The sequence below is a fragment of the Lithobates pipiens genome, unplaced genomic scaffold, assembly GCF_037356315.1.
Source record: "Lithobates pipiens isolate NorthernLeopardFrog02 unplaced genomic scaffold, aLitPip1_a1.2 Scaffold_10, whole genome shotgun sequence".
Lineage (NCBI taxonomy): Eukaryota > Metazoa > Chordata > Amphibia > Anura > Ranidae > Lithobates > Lithobates pipiens.
This window is the reverse complement of record NW_027507686.1, coordinates 100,271,751-100,290,651: the sequence shown is the minus strand read 5'-3', so window position 1 is coordinate 100,290,651 and position 18,901 is coordinate 100,271,751. Positions and strand designations below refer to the sequence as shown.

General features: G+C 49.9%; 12 pseudogenes; all 12 read left to right on the top strand.

Annotated features, from left to right (window-relative positions):
• Positions 1-283: 283 nt before the first annotated feature.
• On the top strand, positions 284-402 carry LOC143956595 (5S ribosomal RNA; annotated as a pseudogene).
• Positions 403-1,072: 670 nt separating this feature from the next.
• LOC143954882 (5S ribosomal RNA) lies at positions 1,073-1,191 on the top strand (annotated as a pseudogene).
• Positions 1,192-1,756: 565 nt separating this feature from the next.
• Positions 1,757-1,875, top strand: LOC143945900 (5S ribosomal RNA; annotated as a pseudogene).
• A 974-nt stretch (positions 1,876-2,849) lies between these two features.
• On the top strand, positions 2,850-2,968 carry LOC143948100 (5S ribosomal RNA; annotated as a pseudogene).
• Positions 2,969-3,068: 100 nt separating this feature from the next.
• LOC143955305 (5S ribosomal RNA) lies at positions 3,069-3,187 on the top strand (annotated as a pseudogene).
• Positions 3,188-3,508: 321 nt separating this feature from the next.
• On the top strand, positions 3,509-3,627 carry LOC143946685 (5S ribosomal RNA; annotated as a pseudogene).
• A 100-nt stretch (positions 3,628-3,727) lies between these two features.
• On the top strand, positions 3,728-3,847 carry LOC143946354 (5S ribosomal RNA; annotated as a pseudogene).
• A 98-nt stretch (positions 3,848-3,945) lies between these two features.
• Positions 3,946-4,064, top strand: LOC143951317 (5S ribosomal RNA; annotated as a pseudogene).
• A 321-nt stretch (positions 4,065-4,385) lies between these two features.
• On the top strand, positions 4,386-4,504 carry LOC143951075 (5S ribosomal RNA; annotated as a pseudogene).
• A 537-nt stretch (positions 4,505-5,041) lies between these two features.
• Positions 5,042-5,160, top strand: LOC143955297 (5S ribosomal RNA; annotated as a pseudogene).
• Positions 5,161-5,695: 535 nt separating this feature from the next.
• LOC143950808 (5S ribosomal RNA) lies at positions 5,696-5,814 on the top strand (annotated as a pseudogene).
• Positions 5,815-6,131: 317 nt separating this feature from the next.
• LOC143953615 (5S ribosomal RNA) lies at positions 6,132-6,250 on the top strand (annotated as a pseudogene).
• The last annotated feature ends 12,651 nt before the right edge of the window (positions 6,251-18,901 follow it).

Here is an 18,901-nt window from a genome sequence, read left to right as displayed (position 1 = left end):
TACAAAACTGAGGTGCCTCCCATATGGGAGGGGTTATATAGGGGAGGAATTCTCCTTAATTGGGGGTTAACCAGTGTCCAATCACCAGAGGTGCCTATATAACCCACTATATAATAAAGCTCCTGTGTCCCGTGATGTACTCTCAAGAAAAGGATTTTCCAGGTAAGCTGTACATAAAAATCTTATTTTTTATGTTGTTGGCGTTGACCTGTTTTTTTTCGCTTGTTTCCCAAGATGACCATCTTGGCGTTTGTCAAGAGGGTTGAGAGTGCCCAAAGAAAGTGCCTACGGCCAAATCACAAGTAAAGTGCCCGATCTTGTCTGATCTCGGAGGCTAAGCATTGTCGGGCCTGATTAGTAACTGGATGGGAGATCGACTGGGAATACCAGGTGCCGTAGGCTTCTTTTTATGTTGTTGGCGTTGACATGTTTTTTTTTTTCCCACTTGTTTCCCAAGGTGACCATCTTGGCATTTGTCAAGAGGGCTGAGAGAGCCCAAAGAAATCTCCTACTGCCACATCACTGATCTCAGAGGCTAAGCAGGGTCCGGCCTAAATAGTATATAATTACAGGTGCCATAGGAATCTTTTTATATTGTTGGCTTTGACATGTTTTTTTTTCCGCTTGTTTCCCAAGGGGACCATTTTAGCATCTGTCAAGAGTTTTGAGTATGTCCCGAAGCGTTAGCCTAAGGCCACATCACCCTGAAAGCGCCCGATCTCAGAGGCTAAGCAGGGTCAGGGTCAGATGTGAGACCGCCAGGGTCTATGTTGTTGGCGTTGACCTGTTTTTTTTTCACTTGTTTCCCAAGATGACCATCTTGGCATTTGTCAAGAGGGTTGAGAGTGTCTGAATAGAACACCTATGGCCACATCACCCTGAAAGCTCTCATCTGATCTCGGAGGCCTAGCAGTGTACTGCCTGGTTAATACCTGTATGGGAGACCATCTGTGAATACCAGGTCCCGTAGGCTTCTTTTTATGTTGTTGGCATTGACCTGTTTATTTTCACTTGTTTCCCAAGGTGACCATCTTGGTGTTTAACAAGAGGGTTGAGAGATCCCAAAGAGATCACCTATGGCCTCATCACCCTGAAAGCACCCGATCTCATCTGATCTCAGAGGCTAAGCAGTGTCGGGCCTGGTTAGTACCAGGATGGGAGAACGTCTGGGAATAACAGGTGCCGTAGGCTTCTTTTTATGTTGTTGGCCTTGACCTGTTTTTTTTTTTCACTTGTTTCCCAAGGTGACCATCTTGGCGTTTGTGAAGAGGGTTGAGAGTGCCCCAAGAGATCACCTATGGCCCCATCACCCTGAAAGTGCCCAATCTCATCTGATCTGGGAGGCTAAACAGTGTCGGGCCTGGTTAGTACCTAGCTTCTTTTTATGTTGTTGGCTTTGACCTGTTTTTTTTCGCTTGTTTCTCAAGGCGACCATATTGGCGTTTGTCAAGAGGGTTGGGCATTTCTTGAAGAGAACACTTACGGCCACATAACCCTGAAAGCACCCGATCTCGTCTGATTTCAGAGGCTAAACAGCGTCAGGCCTGGTTAGCACCTGGATGGGAGACTGCCTGGGAAGACCAGGTGCCATAGAAGGATCTGGCCTGGTTAGTGTCTTGATTGGGAGATCGCCTGGGAATACCGGATGCCGTAGGCTTTTTTTTATATTGTTGGCTTTGACCTGCTTTTTTTAGCTTGTTTCCCAAGGTGACCATCTTGGCCTTTGTCAAGAGGCTTCAGAGTGCCCAAAGAGAGTGCCTACGGCCAAATCACCCTGAAAGAGCCCAATCTCATCTGATCTCAGAGGATAAGCAGCGATGGGCCTGGTTAGTACCTGGATGGGAGATAGCCTGGGAATACCAGGTGCCGTAGGCTTCTCATTATGTTGTCGGCGTTGACCTATTTTTTTTCCCTTGTTTCCCAAGGTGACCATCTTGGCATTTGTCAAGAGGGTTGAGAGCGCACAAAGAAATTGCTTATGGGCACAACACCCTGAAAGCGCCCAATCTCGTCTGGTCTCAGAGGCTAAGCAGGGTTGGGCCTGGTTTGTACCTGGATGGGAGACCGCATGGGTTTTCCAGATGCCGCAGGCTTCTTTTTATGTTGCTGGTGTTGACCTGTTTTTTTTCGCTTGTTTCCCAAAGTGATCATCTTGGCATTTGTCAAGAGGGTTGAGAGTGCCTAAAGAGATCGCTTACAGCCACATCACCCTGCAAGCATCCTATCTCTTCTGATCTCGGAGGCTAAGAAGGGTTGGGCCTAGTTAGTACTTGAATGGGAGACGGGCTTGGAATACCAGGTGCCGTATTCTTCTTTTTATGTTGTTGGCGTTGACCTGTTTTTTTTCGCTTGTTTTCCAGGGTGACTATCTTGGCATTTTTCAAGAGGGATGAGAGTGCCCAAAGAGATTGCCTATGAGCACATCACCCTGAAAGTGCCCAATCTCCTCTGATCTCAGAGGCTAGAAAGGTTCGCGCCTTGTTAATACCTGGATGGGAGACCGCCTGGGAATATTAGGTGTTGTAGGCTTCTTTTTATGTTGTTGGCGTTGACTTGTTTTTTTTGTTTGTTTCCCAAGGTGACCATCTTGGCGTTTGTCAAGAGGGTTGAGCGTGCCTGAAAAAAATCTACTATGGCCGCATCACCCTGAAAGAGCCCAATCTCATTTGATCTCAGAGGCTAAGCAGGGTTGGGACCTGGTTAGTACCTGGGTGGGAGACCGCCTGGGATTTCTCAATGCCATAGGCTTTTTTTTTAAGTTGTTGGCATTGACTTATTTTTTTTTTGCTTGTTTCCCAAGGTGACCATCTTGGCGTTTGTCAAGAGGGTTGAAAGTGCCTGAAGACATTGCCTACGGGCACATCACCCTAAAAGCACCCGATCTCGTTTGATGTTGGAGGCTAAGAAGAGTCGGGCCTTGTTAGTACCTGGATGGGAGACCGCCTGGGAATACCAGGTGTCGTAAGCTTCTTTTAATGTTGTTGGCGTTGACCTGTTTTTATTTCGCTTGTTTCCCAAGGTGACCATCTTGGTGTTTGTCAAGAGGGTTGAGAGTGCCTGAAAAGATTGCCTATGGCCACATCACTCTGAAAGCACCCAATCTCGTCTGATCTTGGAGGCTAAGAAGAGTCAGGCCTGGTTAGTACCTGGATGGGAGACCACCTGGGAATACCAGTTATTGTAGGCTTCTTTTTATGTTGTTGACGTTGATTCGTTTGTTTTTTTTCGCTTGTTTCCTAAGGAGACCATCTTGGCATTTGTCAAGAGGGTTGAGAGTGCCCAAAGAGATCGCTTACAGCAGCAACACCCTGAAAGAGCCCTATCTCTTCTCATCTCGGAGGCTAAGAAGGGTTTGGCCTAGTTAGTACTTGGATAGTAGATGGCGTTGGAATACCAGGTGCCGTATTCTTCTTTTTATGTTGTTGACATTGACCTGTTTTTTTCCGCTTGTATCTCAAGGTGACTATCATGGCATTTGTCAAGAGGGTTGAGAGTGCACAAAGAGATTGCCTATGGGCACATAACCCTGAAAGCGCCCGATCTCCTCTGATCTCAGAGGCTAAACAGGGTTGGGCCTTGCTAGTACCTGGATTGGAGACCACCTGGGAATACTAGGTGCCGTAGGCTTCTTTCTATGTTGTTGGCGTTGACTTGTTTTTGTTTTGTTTGTTTACCAAGTTGACCATCTTGGTGTTTGTCAAGAGGGTTGAGAGTGCCTGAAGAGCTCGCCTATGGCCACATAACCCTGAAAGCACCAGATCTCGTCTGATCTCAGAGGCTAAACAGGGTCTGGGCCTTGTTAATACCCGGATGGCAGACCACCTGGGAAGACTAGGTGCTGTAGACTTCTTCTTATGTTGTTGGCGTTGACTTGTTTTTTTTGTTAGTTTCCCAAGGTGACCATCTTGGCGTTTGTCAAGAGGGTTAAAAGTGCCAGAAGAGATTGCCTACGGGCACATCACCCTGAAAGCACCCGATCTCGTTTGATGTTGGAGGCTAAGAAGAGTCAGGCCTGGTTAGTACCTGGATGGGAGACCACCTGGGAATACCAGTTATTGTAGGCTTCTTTTTATGTTGTTGACGTTGATTCGTTTGTTTTTTTTCGCTTGTTTCCCAAGGAGACCATCTTGGCATTTGTCAAGAGGGTTGAGAGTGCCCAAAGAGATCGCTTACAGCAGCAACACCCTGAAAGAGCCCTATCTCTTCTCATCTCGGAGGCTAAGAAGGGTTGGGCCTAGTTAGTACCTGGATGGGATATGGCGTTGGAATACCAGGTGCCGTATTCTTCTTTTTATGTTGTTGACATTGACCTGTTTTTTTTCGCTTGTATCTCAAGGTGACTATCTTGGCATTTGTCAAGAGGGTTGAGAGTGCACAAAGAGATTGCCTATGGGCACATAACCCTGAAAGCGCCCGATCTCCTCTGATCTCAAAGGCTAAACAGGGTTGGGCCTTGCTAGTACCTGGATTGGAGACCACCTGGGAATACTAGGTGCCGTAGGCTTCTTTCTATGTTGTTGGCGTTGACTTGTTTTTGTTTTGTTTGTTTACCAAGTTGACCATCTTGGTTTTTGTCAAGAGGGTTGAGAGTGCCTGAAGAGCTCGCCTATGGCCACATAACCCTGAAAGCACCAGATCTTGTCTGATCTCAGAGGCTAAACAGGGTCTGGGCCTTGTTAATACCCGGATGGCAGATCACCTGGGAATACTAGGTGCTGTAGACTTCTTCTTATGTTGTTGGCGTTGACTTGTTTTTTTTGTTAGTTTCCCAAGGTGACCATCTTGGCGTTTGTCAAGAGGGTTAAAAGTGCCAGAAGAGATTGCCTACGGGCACATCACCCTGAAAGCACCCGATCTCGTTTGATGTTGGAGGCTAAGAAAAGTCAGGCCTTGTTAGTACCTGGATGGGAGACCGCCTGGGAATTCCAGGTGTCGTAGGCTTCTTTTTATGCTGTTGGCGTTGACCTGTTTTTATTTCGCTTGTTTCCCAAGGTGACCATCTTGGTGTTTGTCAAGAGGGTTGTGAGTGCCTGAAGAGATTGCCTATGGCCACATCACTCTGAAAGCACCCAATCTCGTCTGATCTTGGAGGCTAAGAAGAGTCAGGCCTGGTTAGTACCTGGATGGGAGACCACCTGGGAATACCAGTTATTGTAGGCTTCTTTTTATGTTGTTGGCGTTGATTAGTTTTTTTCGCTTGTTTCCCAAGGTGACCATCTTGGCATTTGTCAAGAGGCTTGAGAGTGCCCAAAGAGATCGCTTACAGCAGCAACACTCTGAAAGAGCCCTATCTCTTCTCATCTCGGAGGCTAAGAAGGGTTGGGCCTAGTTAGTACCTGGATAGGAGATGGCGTTAGAATACCAGGTGCCGTATTCTTCTCTTTATGTTGTTGACATTTACCTGTTTTTTTTCGCTTGTATCTCAAGGTGACTATCTTGGTATTTGTCAAGAGGGTTGAGAGTGCCCAAAGAGATTGCCTATGGGCACAAAACCCTGAAAGCGCCCGATCTCCTCTGATCTCAGAGGCTAAACAGGGTCGGGCCTTGCTAGTACCTGGATTGGAGACCACCTGGGAATACTAGGTGCAGTAGGCTTCTTTTTATGTTGTTGGCGTTGACTTGTTTTTGTTTTGTTTGTTTACCAAGGCGACCATCTTGGTGTTTGGCAAGAGGGTTGAGAGTGCCTGAAGAGCTCGCCTATGGCCACATAACCCTGAAAGCACCAGATCTCGTCTGATCTCAGAGACTAAACAGGGTCGGGCCTTGTTAATACCCGGATGGGAGGCCATCTGGGAATACTAGGTGCTGTAGACTTCTTCTTATGTTGTTGGCGTTGACTTGTTTTTTTTTGTTTGTTTCCCAAGGTGATCATCTTGGCGTTAGTCAAGAGGGTTGAGAGTGCCTGAAGAAATCTCCTATGGCCACATCACCCTGAAAGAGCCCAATATCATCTGATCTCAGAGGCTAAGCAGGGTTGGGACCAGTTTAGTACCTGGATGGGAGACCGCCTGGGATTTCCAGATGCCGTAGTCTTCTTTTTATGTTGTTGCCGTTGACCTATTTTTTCCCGCTTGTTCCCAAGGTGACCATCTTGGCGTTTGTCAAGAGAGTTGAGAGTGCCTGAAGATATTGGCTACGGCCACATCACCCTGAATCTGTTCCCTCTCATCTGATCTTGGAGGCTAAGCAGGGTCGGGCCTGGTTAATGCCTGGATGGGAGACCACCTGGGAATACCAGGTGTCGTAGGCTTCTTTTTATTTTTTCAAATATAATTTTTTCTCCAAACAGGGGAAGGCGGTCCCCCGAGTACATAATGCAACAGAAAAATACAAAGCAAAAAGCAGCTGAACAATACTTGATACTGGTATATTTGCAACTGTGAGTCTGCCTTCCATCAATCATAATGATTCGAGGCACGGATAAAGTACTGTACCAAGATCCAGGGTCACACAAACCCCAGGTCCCTCCGGCATAATCCATCCAGAGGGGGGTGTGGGGCCGTCATTGCCAATTTTCCACTTTTTCCAAAAGAGGGGGTGAGAGATAGGGGAGGAAGGCATAAAAGAGAAGGGGTGAAAGATCAGGAAAGAAGAAAATGGGACGAGACACGATGGCAGCCACTGCCCAAGGGGCCAGTCAAGGAAAGCTCAGAGCACTAAGGCGATAGCAGGCGACATCCTTCCAGCGAGAATATAAAGGTATTCCAGATGTCCCAGGTTTGTTTGAAATGTAATGAAAGGGGGGGGAACATTTTTTCCAATAGAGAGGGATGCAGGATTTTGCCACATTTATCACATGCTGTAAAATTGATTTTTTGTACTTCTTAATGGGAATCTGTGAATGGTGCAAGAGAAAGAATGCAGCCTCTTCCGGGATGGAGAAGTCTGTGAATTTTTGTGTTATGCATCGGATCTCTGTCCAGAAGTCCACCAAGCTGGGGCAGGACCAAAAAATGTGGAGCAACGTGCCCTCTTCTTCTCCACACCTCCAGCATATGTTCGAGGAAGAGGGGAAACATTTATGCAGCTTTGATGGTGTCAAATACCACCTGGTGAGAAGTTTAAAATTCGTCTCCTGTATCTTCGTGCACAGCGAGGTTTTGAGAGCCAAAGTGATAATGCGTTGTCTCTGTGCTGGGGAAAACGAGCAATTAAGGTCTTTTTCCCAGTTGGACAGACAGGTTAAGTGTGGGTGATCTGTTTGAGAGAGAATGTGGGCCAAAGGGCCTTCGCTCCTGCATAGAGTCTCAAACTCCATCTGAGGGCGGGCGAAAGTTTGAGGATTGGGAATGGAATGGAGAAAATGATGTCATTGCGCGCTCTCCAAAAAGGCTGTTGGAAAAGCCCTGTCGGATCTCTTAGGGTTGAAAAAGAAGGCCATTTTCCATCAATGGCGAATTTAGACGCATGGTCTAGGTTGGAATTTCTAAGTGGGTCCCCGGTTCAAAGTTCGGATGGCCACATATAGGGAATAAGGGGGAAGTCAAAGACGTGAGTGTGTTTTGGGTAGCGATCAGGTGACTGACTTTCAACGAAGCCCCTATAGTGGGATGTGACGTCAATTCTGTGGGTAAATCCTTATAGCACCACATGGCGCTTCTTAGCGGAATTCGGGAGTGAGATTGTTCTAGTTGCACCCAGAGCTTAGAAAGTTTGTTTCGATGCCAGTCCAATACACGCCCCAGATGGGAGGCCAGGTAGTAGCGTCGCAAGTCAGGGAGAACCAACCCTCCCTGTTGTTTAGACAATGTCAGCTGTGACCGCTTAAGTCTGGGATTTTTCTGGGCCCAGTTAAATTGAGTGAGCAGGGATTGAGCTTGCTTAAAAAATGGGACTGGAATCTGGATCGGGAGAGCTTGGAAAAGATAGGTAAATTTAGGGCGTATGTTCATTTTAATGAGATTGCATCTCCTGAACCAGGAATGGAGGCCAGAATGCCACCCGTGAAGCAAACTGCAGATCTTACTGACAAGGGGTGGGAGGACGTTCAACATAAACGTACGCGCGATGTCCGGTGGAATGTAAGTACCTAATATGGGTCCATTTAAAATGAAAATTGGACTGCAAGTCTAGTAACGTTTGCGGGGGGACTGCAACCCCCATGGCCTCTGATTTCAAGAAGTATCCCGTATATCTGGAATTCCCGAAGGAGATTTGGCAAGGAAACTCTGGGATTCGTCAGCGAGAACAGCATGTCATACGCGTAGGCAGATACCTTGCACTCAAAAGTACCCGTTATGTCTGAGTTTTGTCGAATTGTGGAGAGAAAGGGTTCCAATGACAATGCGAATAATAGGGGTGACAGGGGGCAAACCTGTCTGGTCCCATTCCCGATGTCAAGGGGAGATGAGAGCACCCCATTCGCTTTGACTTGAGCTGAAGGGCGTGAGTATATCTTACTTATCCATGCCAGCATCCGTTCACTCAGACCTATATGGCGAAGGACCGAGAACATGAATGTCCATTTGACCCGATCAAAAGCCTTCTCGGCATCAGTACTCACGAAAAGACAAGGGGTCCCAGATGACTTTACTTTATGGACCAGGGTAAGCACCCTAATGGTGTTGTCCCTATCTTCCCTGGTGGGAATAAAACCTAACTGGTCAATCTGTATAAGGGACTGCAAGTGCTGTCCCAATCACGTGGCGAGGATTTTAGAGAATAGTTTTAGGACCGAATTTAGGAGGGAAATGGGTCTGTAGCTCCCACATAGGCCCGGGTCTTTGCCCACCTTAGGTATCAACGAGATGTGGGCTCTAAGGGTATCCTCAGGAAAATCCCCATTCGAGCTCAGAGTATTAAATAAATTCACCAAGCGCGGGCCGAGAATAGGGAGGAAGGTCTTATAGTATTGTGCGGTATATCCGTCAGGGCCCGGAGGCTTACCCACCTTCGGAGGTCCCACGGCCGTCTGGAGTTCTTCCAGTGTAATCGGGTCCTCCAAGTACTCCCGTGATTCCGATGAGAGGGTTGGTAGACCAGAAACGGTTACATATCTGTCTATATTGTCCTGTCCAGACCCTGAATCGGGCAGGTTGTAGAGATCAGAGTAAAATTTTTCAAAGACTTCGGCTATTTGGGTTGGGGTAGAGGCCCTCTGGCCATTCTCATCTCTCAACTGTGGTATGTAAGAGGCAGATTTCAACTCCTTTACCGACCTGGCTAAGATTTTTCCGCATTTGTCCCCTGACTCCTACGTCAGTTTACGACAAAACTGGAGTGCCGCTTTCGCTTTATAATGGAGTAGGTCAGTAATCTAGGTATGGAGTGTCCCCAATTCAATCTCTAAGGTCCATGAGGGGGCATGTTTATGTTTCGCTTCCACAGAGGCAAGTTCACGAAACAGATTAGCAAGCTGTTCCTTCCGTGTTTGTTTGATGCGCGCCCCATGCCTGATAAGTACCCTGCAGAATACTGACTTATGAGCCTCCCAAATTATCCCCGAGTCGCAGTCCTGCGTTTAGTTTTCTTGGAAATAAAAGTCCAATTCCCTGGTCACATCTGCTAAAACTTCCGGTATCTGGAGGAGGCTTTCATTAAGGTGCCAGAAGAGAGACCAAGGTGAGGGGTTCCTAGAGAGGGTGTAGGTAAGGGCTACAGGAGCGTGGTCAGACCAAGTAATATGGCCGATGGAGAAAGAGCTCACCAAGTGCAGTTGGTCATGTGGAATCAAGAAGAAGTCTATCCTAAAGTATGATTTGTGAGGGGAAGAGCAAAAAGAGTAGTCCCTTTCCCCAGAGTGTTGCAGACGCCAGACATCAACTAATTGGTCATTCAGTAAACACTTAGTAATCCGCTTTCTAGAGGAAATGAGGAGCGAGGAGCAAGAGGCAGAAGTGTCAACCCACCTAATATAAACTGGCCCTCCCGAAAGTCACATAATCTGTGCAGGGTAGTTCTGAGGAACGTGTCTTGGTGATCATTGGGAGCGTACACAGTGGCAAATGTAAAAAGGAGCTCTCCAATGTGGCCCCTAAGAAAAAGATATCGACCCCCAGGGTCCCCCAGAGAATCCTGGAGAACCCAGGGGAGCCTGCTAGAGATCAGAATGGAGACTCCCTTGGTCTTAGAGGAGGGGTTAGTAGAGTGGTAGACCTTAGGGAAGGATCTCGACCATAGAAAGGGGAGGCTAGTATTATTAAAATGTGTTTCTTGCATAAAGGCCACATCAGTACGGGAAGTCTTCAGTTCTCACAGGAGGATCAGCCGTTTTTCAGGGGAATTCAGTCCCTTAACGTTTAGAGAGGTGACCTTGACTGAGTCTGCCATCGCTCCTCAGGGAGGGGGAGGTGGACGTCAGAGAAAAGCAAAGAAAGTTGAACCAAGGTAGGTATTGGATAGGAAATGGATGGCGGGAACTAAGGAGGAGAAAGGAAGGCCAAATGAAAGGAAAGGTAAGGGGAAAAAGAGGCCGGGCACCTCAACCCCAGGGGGAGAGAGAAATTAAGGGTTGTCTGCACTCAACAGTACAGGAAGGGTATACTAAAACAGCACAATTATGCTATAGCGCTTACCAGATGTACACTGGGTTTAAAGCGCCGTCCTACTTGGGTTGGTGGGTAGACAGGTCAGAGAGGGAGCCCCCGGATCCCAGTCCCCCCAGTCCTGGCAGTGGTAAATGTCACGTCTGATACCGGTATGCAAATAAAAGACAATCAGTAACATCATAGAACCAAAAAACAATAGTATAATCAAAACCGAGGTAGAGCATATAACTATCAGCACTGAGGGGTCTCCTCGGCTCGCCCTAAACGTAGGCATGCATGAGGGAGCCCGTCACAACAGAAAAGGCATCACAGAATGGGATCCACCACCCCCCGTCTGATACCCCAAAAGTACACATGCAGCCCCCGAACAAATGCATTTCTCCCTTTGGCAGATTGTCCTCTCCTTACCCCCTCTCCCCCGTCCACACCCCAGGGGATAAGGGGGAGGGAAGGGGGGAAAAAGGGAGGAAGGGGCAAAAGGGGGAGGGAAATGGGGGAGGGAAGGGGGAAAGGAGGGAGGGAAGGGAAGGAGGGAAGGGGGGGAAGGGGGGAGGGAAGGAGGGGCATCTAGGGAGAGGGGACAAACATACGGAAATGTCAAGTCCTTTAGCGCACTCACACCAGCAGCCACCCGGACCCCATAAATTTCAATTCCTCCCCTCCATGGTCACCACATCAAGATGAAAGAGGAGCAGCCCTGGTCGGTGCATGGAAAATCCGGCAGGCAAGGGGCTGGGGCCACCATCCCTCCATCCAATGGGAGACTTCACCCGAGCAGCAGTCCTGGGGCCCGCCAATTAGTGTCTCTCCTGCATCCCCATTGGGGGCTGTGTAGAGCATCCAGAGGGAGGCTGGGACCACCCAAACAGTAAGGGGTAAATCCTCCAGGGGGGTCCAGAGTCAAACTGGAGGGAAGCAGTGTCTCGTACCAATAGGCTCAATAAATAAGTCATCCAGGGTGTCCCCAAAAGCTGCAGAAGGCAATGTCGGCAAAGAGTAGGTGGGGGCCAGAGGGGGGGGAAGAGGGGCGCAACCAGGGGGAGGGGACACATATGCGGGAATGTCAAGCCCTTCCAGTACAGCGCACTAGGTATCACTCAGACCCCCCAAAGTGCAACTCCCCCCTCTAAGGTCAAGATTCCAGAAGGGAAGATGAGCGGAACTGGTCTGTACATGAAAGAACCTGCTGCCAAGGGGTTGGGGCCATAATCCCTTCCTCCAATGGGAGATGCCACTGGCATGACAGCCCCATGTCCTGTCAAGTGGTGCCCCTCCGACAATGTCGTCGGGGTATATGTGGAGCATCCAGGGGGAGGCAGGGACCACCCAAACAGTGAGGGGTAAAGCCTCCTCCAGGAGGATAGCGCTGTCTTGTACAGTTAGTTAATTAGACAAGTCATCCAGTATATTCCTGTGAGCAGCGGAAGGAAAGGTCGGTAAGGATTATGAATGGGTGGGGGCCAGGGAGTGCATAAAACTGCCACCAGATGACCGGGGCAGAGAGGGAAAGGGGATGAAAGGTGGTAGGTGGGGGGGTGAGGAGTGTCCCTCATATTACTCACGTCGGCCATTCCTTGAATCTGAGCGCTCTGCATACCCAGGACGTTCTTCTGTATAATCTAGCCTATCTGTATACATTAGCCTGTCTTTTGTACACATTAGCCTCTCTGTATCAACTAGCAGGTCCTCTGTATACACTAGTCCGTATGTATACACTAGACAGGCTTGGTTACACAGACTTGCTAGTGTATACAGACGTACTAGTGTATACAGAGGACCGGCTAGTATATATAGACAAGCTAGTGTATACAGATAGACTAGATTATACAGAAGAACGTCCTGGGTATGCAGAGATGGAGGCTAGGGTATACAGAGAGAGAGAGGCTAGAGTATGCTAGTGTATACAGACGAACTAGTGTATACAGAAGACTGGCTAGTTTATATAGAGAGGCTAATGTGTGCAAAAGAAAGGCTAGTGTATACAAATAGGCTAGATTATAGAGAAGAACGCCCTGGGTATGCAGAGATGGAGGCTAGGGTATACAGAGAGCGAGGCTGGGTTACACAGAGAGGGTGGTTTATGCAGACTTGCTAGTGTATACAGACGGACTAGTGTATATAGAGAGGCTTGGGTATACAGAGAGCTAATGTATAAAGAGAAGCTAGTGTATACAAAAGACATCCAAGGGTATACAGAGGGGGGCGTGTCCGGATGCGAAAGGCGACGGACGTCTAAGTGGAGAACTCCTGACATCCTGAACTCAATCCTTCTCAATCCTTCTTTTTCAAAGCCCTAAAACGGCCGGAGGCCCTACCTCCTTGCTCTGCTCCGTGGCCTGCTGCAGTCCGTGGCTCCATTGGGCGGATTCTGACCCGCGATCGGCTGGGAGCCTGCGTGCTAGTGGCAGCCGCCATCTTCCAGGCCTGTGCTCTGCAAGCAGCTCCTTTCCTGGACCAGCGGTGCGGTAAGGGACCCCCCCTTGTCCTCCAGCCAGCTTCCCTGCACCTCCGGTGGGGCCTCGTGGCCTGCGGGACCCCCAGTGCCGCCTGTCAAGGCCGCGGCCTGGTGGGGCCTAGTGCGGCCTAGTAGAGCCTCCAGCCTACCGGATTTTCCTACACCACCGGCCGCCGGACAGCGGCCGGCGTCGGTTGCTGGGACACGATCGCTGCCACCCTGCCAACCCTCCATCCTCCTGCTCCAACCGCTGTTTTGCTGGGCCTAGTCTTGGGCCCTGCACCCGGTCCGGCAGCCATCTTGGTACAACCGGCTGCGGCCTGGAATCCACCCCTAGCCTCCTGGACACCCTGGGCCTGTTCTCAGCTTCTTAGCCTCCCTCAGTGCCATAACCCCTCTGCAGCCCGTGCTTTGGCCCTCCTGCACAGCGCTCTGTGGCTCCGGCCGGACACTTGGCGGCCATCTTGCTACACCCGGGGGATCTCCTGCCTCCTCTGCACTTGCTCCGGACTCCTTCTAAGGACACCCTGGCCTGCCCGCAGTGCTGGGCATCAGCCTCCACTTCCAGACCTTTTGTGGCCTTCCTCCCTGACTCCGGTGCCACGTGCAGTGTCCATCTTGCTCCACCCAGCCGTACTGTGCACAATCCTGATCCCCCTGACTCCTCCCCTTGTAGCTCACTGCCACCAGAGCTGCCCCCCCGGCTGGACTGCCGCCCGCAACATCTACAACTGAGGCTCCGCCCCCCTTTTTTTTGGATTCACCAGGACATTGTCCGCACTGCCAGCCTTGCACGTAGCAGCCATATTACTACGCCATAATACCAACTGCTGGCCCTCCTGTCTCCACAGTCCCCGTCTCTTGCTTTGCTCCGGCTACAGAGATCTGCTGCCGGTCGAGAGCCCTATGATGCCTTCAAAGAAGCCTCCAAAGACTGTGCAACAGCCCAGGACACCGGCTGCAGCCCCATCCCCCCGCGGGGACCCCGCCTTACTCCAGAAACTGCAGGCCTTGTTGGTTGACATGGAGGACGGTCCCCTGGCTGACATTCCCACGCCCTCCTCACCCCAGCCTCCCACAGGTGACACCAACATGATCTTAGCAGCAATCGAAAGCAGCAGGACATCTGTATTGGTACGGATCGATCACCTGGCAGAGGAGTGCAACCTTATCCGCAACGATCTGGATAAAATACGGGGGCGTCTCTCGGAATCTGAACACCGGATCTCGGAGGTGGAGGATCGAACGGGACAACATGCCGACCAACTCACCGACCTACACAACACGATTAAAGCTTTAGTGGCGAAGTCAGATGATGCCGAAAACCGAATGCGTCGTAACAATGTTCTGGTCCTGGGCCTTCCTGAAGGATCGGAGGGAGACCACCCGGCAGACTTTGCAGAAACCTTCTTCAAAGATCTACTTGGTCTGACCGATATCCCCCCTACGTATGTGGCAGAACGTGCTCATCGGGTTCCGATGGGTCGACCTATCTCGGGTGCACCCCCACGTGCCTTCCTGGTGCGTTTCCTCAACTACCGTGATCGAGATCGCATACTCGCTGAGGCCAGGAAGCACCCGAATCTGCAATATGGTAATGCACGCATCATGCTGTTCCCCGATTTCTCCCCGGATCTACAGAGAAGACGACAGACCTTCACTGATGTTCGGCGCAGACTACGAGACCGCAACATTAAATATGGAATGCTCTATCCTAGTCGCCTGCGGGTCCAGCACGAGGGCACTGTCAAATTTTTCGACACGCCGGCCGAGGCGGATGCCTGGCTTACTGGGCAGTGCTGAGGTGGCGTGTATTACTCCATCGTGGGGGCCCGGGGGTTGTCTGGGGCTCACTGGGGGAAGGCAATGAACATGAATGGACACACTGAACTCTTATGTTATTTCAGGCCCAAGTATCGGCCCATCATCCTTACATGTCTGCGAACTCCTATGTTGAGTGAGCTATCCACACGGAACTTTACAAGATAAGTTGTTGCTCCCCCCCCTTCTGGCTTGTCTCGGTGACGATTGTAGCTGTGCCTGGGATATACCTCTCCATCCCGGCTGGAATACACCGTGGAAGCTATATTTCCCCCTTGTTTTGGGGGGGTTTTGTATTTTGTTTTCTGTTCCCCTTCTTCTCCCTTTTTTTTTGTTCTCTAAGTCGCACTCGAGGTACTCGGGTTAGCACGGAGTGTTGCTGCTAACCTGCAGCGGACTTCCCCCTGGAGGACTTTTACACGTTCTTACACGCGGCATTGCACTGTTGCCGTGCACAGTTTAAGGGGTTAAATTGTTATTTTTTGGGTATAGGCCCGATCTGATCGCTCCCCAGTTTCCAGGGATGCCACCAGATATGGGCAGGGTTGACCCCTGGCGGTCACCAAGGGTACTTTTGTTTTTTGTCTATGTATTTACTTTTTTGTTTGTATGGTTAATGTTTGGTCATGACTCTTTCTACAATGGGCTCTCTGGGTCTAGGCGGCTCTTGGTACATGATATTAACACACATGGGCGTCTCCTTGCAATATTAACGGAACCATCTGATGGCCACACGTGACATGTCCTCTTTTAATATCCTATCCTGGAATGTCCGGGAGCTCAATTCTAAATTTAAAAGAGCAGTTCTGTTTAAATATCTTAAATTGCACTCCCCCCATATGATACTGCTCCAGGAGACACACCTCATGGGCAGCAAACTGTTGGCACTAAAGAAGCCGTGGATCCAGAGAGCCTTTCATGCCTCCTATTCTACCTATGCCAGGGGGGTCTCGGTGCTGATCAGCAAATCCTTTCCCTGTGCAGTGGAGCAGATTCACACCGACTCTCAGGGCAAATACGTGATAGTAGTTTTCACAGTTTGGGGTACGAGATATATTGTGGTAAATGTATACCTGCCTCCTCCCTTTTCAGCATCCACCTTATACACTATCCTGGAAAAGGTTACTCCATACTGCCCCGCTAGGCTGCTACTTATGGGCGATTTTAACGCTATTCTAGCCCCAGACTTATACAGGCCGGTCCCCCCCAAACAATGATCCTCAGACCTACCCAATTGGGCACAGGCCATGGGAGTGACGGAGGTCTGGAGGTGGAAACACCCCTCGACTAGGGCCTACTCCTGCTTTTCCACCACCTATAAAACGTCCTCACGCATCGACTTAGCTTTTGCCAATCCAGCCATGCTATCATACATGCTAGACGCCACGTATTTGCCCAGCGGGCTGTCGGACCACTGCCCCCTCCTCCTTAATGTCCGCTCCCCCACTTCCCGAACCTCAGCCCTTTGGCGCCTGGGAACCCACTGGCTCTCCCACGCCGATTTGACCAACACTATCCCGCCCGCCTTGCCGAATACTGGCAAATTAATGCAGGGTCCTCCTCCCCAGGGGTTACTTGGGACGCATTCAAGGCCTTCAGTAGAGGTCATTATATTTCCTCCATAGCTGGGATCCGTAGAGAGCAAGCTGCCACCACGACTGAGCTACAGAGCAAGGTAGATACCCAGACTGAGGCCTACACAGCTGACCCCACCGACTCTAGTTTTGAAGCCCTTAATGCGGCGAAACGAGAATTACACCTCCACCTCACAGAGCTTACCAGACTGGATCTTTACCGCAATAAGCAAAGATTTTTCGAGCAGGGGGACCGGAACGGTCGCCTCCTGGCAATGTTAGCTCAACACGACCTGCCCATGACGGTGATACTAGGGTGTGGTGTCCCCTTCGGGTGAATCGGTCTCCTCTCTCCCAGACATATTGGACGCATTTCGGCAATACTATGGTTCCCTTTATACCTCTGTGCTTCCCTCGGATCTCATGCCACAGGACCTGGCGCCTTGGCTGGACCCCCTGGCACTCGGCTGGCTCTCGGACGCCGAGAGAAAAAATTTGGTGAAGCCCATTACCCCGGAGGAGGTACAGAGGGCAATTTGCTCCTTTCCTGCAGGAAAATCCCCGGGTCCAGATGGTCTCCCTATGGAGTTCTACAAAACCCACGGGGCCCTTCTTGCCCCCCAGCTGGCCCAGCTCTATACTCACTGTCTGGCAGAGGGCACCCTTCCCACCTCCATGAGCCATGCACACATAATACTAATCCATAAAGCCCCTAAGGACCCCACATCCTGCGCCTCATATAGGCCTATCGCCCTCCTAAATGCAGACTTCAAAATCCTTACCAAATTGCTCACTACGAGACTACAGCCCCTACTGCCATCTGTGATAGAGACGGACCAGACCGGTTTTATTTTTTTTTTTTTTTTTTTTTAAAACATTTTATTGGGGGAAACAAGGGAAGTAACATAGGCATACAAGAAAGTACAGGACATTCCATCATATCTTACGGAAACACATATCTAGAGGCCGTAAAGCAACAAATAACATGAACAGTTATCAAAGTTAACAAATGAACACTTACATGCACAATCGAGAAAAAAAAAAAAAAAACAGACCTCAATTACTTAGTAGGTGTGGTGTAGCCAGATCGTGTGTGGTACTCGGGGAGGGGTAAGTCTAATCTCTTTACGTAGTTGGAATATCTTCCCCAGACAACTTTCAAAGAAGCCCGGTCTAATGGTGACAGGTAAAGAGTAAATAGTATCATGGTATAGAGTACACTACCTAAACTACTCCTGATAAGCTATCACCTTAGAGTTCTTCAGACGTACTTAATATAGAAATGTATCCGGTTTCCGTATTTTACACAGTGAGATGCACGTTTCCATATTCTCAGGAATGACTAAGTGTGGGATAGGTGAAGGGAGGGGGTAGGCAAAGGATTGGAGGTAGAAGAGGGGAGAGAAGGAAAGAGAGAAAGAAAAAAAAAAAAAAAAAGGGGGGGGGGGGGAGGGGGGAAGCCTGCACGCACTCAGGGGCAAACATAAAAGAGTAGGATGGTACAACCTTAAGGTGTGGAGAAGAATGTCGCTTTCTGCTACACCATCATTTCTGCCACTTCCCCCAACTCAGAGGCTGCTTTAATATGTTCGTGAAATAAACCAAGAAATGGCAGACCGGTTTTATGCCTAATAGAGCCACTGACATCAACTTAAGACGCCTGTTTACCAACATCCATGCACAACACTTCAATGAGGGTTCCCGGGTGGTGGCCTCCCTGGACATAGAGAAGGCCTTCGACACTGTGGAGTGGCCTTTTCTGTGGGAAGTCCTCCGTAGAATGGGGTTCCCCTTGGTATTTATTGCGTGGTTACAGACGCTCTACCAGCACCCCACATCAGCCATTAAGCTGGGGGGGGGTCTCTCACGGTCCTTCCCTCTGTCCAGGGGCACGAGACAGGGCTGCCCTCTTTCTCCGGCCCTGTTTGCCATCGCAATGGAACCCCTGGCGGAGGCCTTACGTACCTCCCTGCACATTAGGGGCCTGCGTGTTGGCTGGCTGGAGGAGAGGGTCACCCTGTATGCGGGCGACCTCCTTCTCTTCCTTAACGACGCAGACTCCTCTCTCAGAGGGGCATTACAAATTCTGAACTCATTCTCCACGATCACGGGCCTTAAGGTTAACTGGTCAAAATCACTTCTGTTCCCTATAGACCCAGCAGCCAGTGACACCGCCCCCCCCCCCCCCCCCGATATACCTCTACAGTGGGTGGAGAGCTTCAAGTACCTTGGGGTGGTGGTCTCGAGGCTTCGGACTTCTTACCTCTGAATCTATCCCCAGTGGTTCAGGAGACACGGCTGCGACTGAAGGCATGGGAATCTCTACCCCTATCATTGCTAGGGCGGATAAACCTGATAAAAATGAAAATCCTGCCCAAATTTCTCTACCTACTTCGCCAATCCCCACAATGGATCCCTAAATCATTTTTCTCCCGACTGCATAGCCTTTTTACCTCCTTTATCTGGGGGGGCCAGTCCCCCAGGTATGGATGGTAAACGCTTACGCGTCAGTCCTCCCAGGGAGGACTGGCGTGCCCTGACCTGTACAAATATTTTTTAGCCAC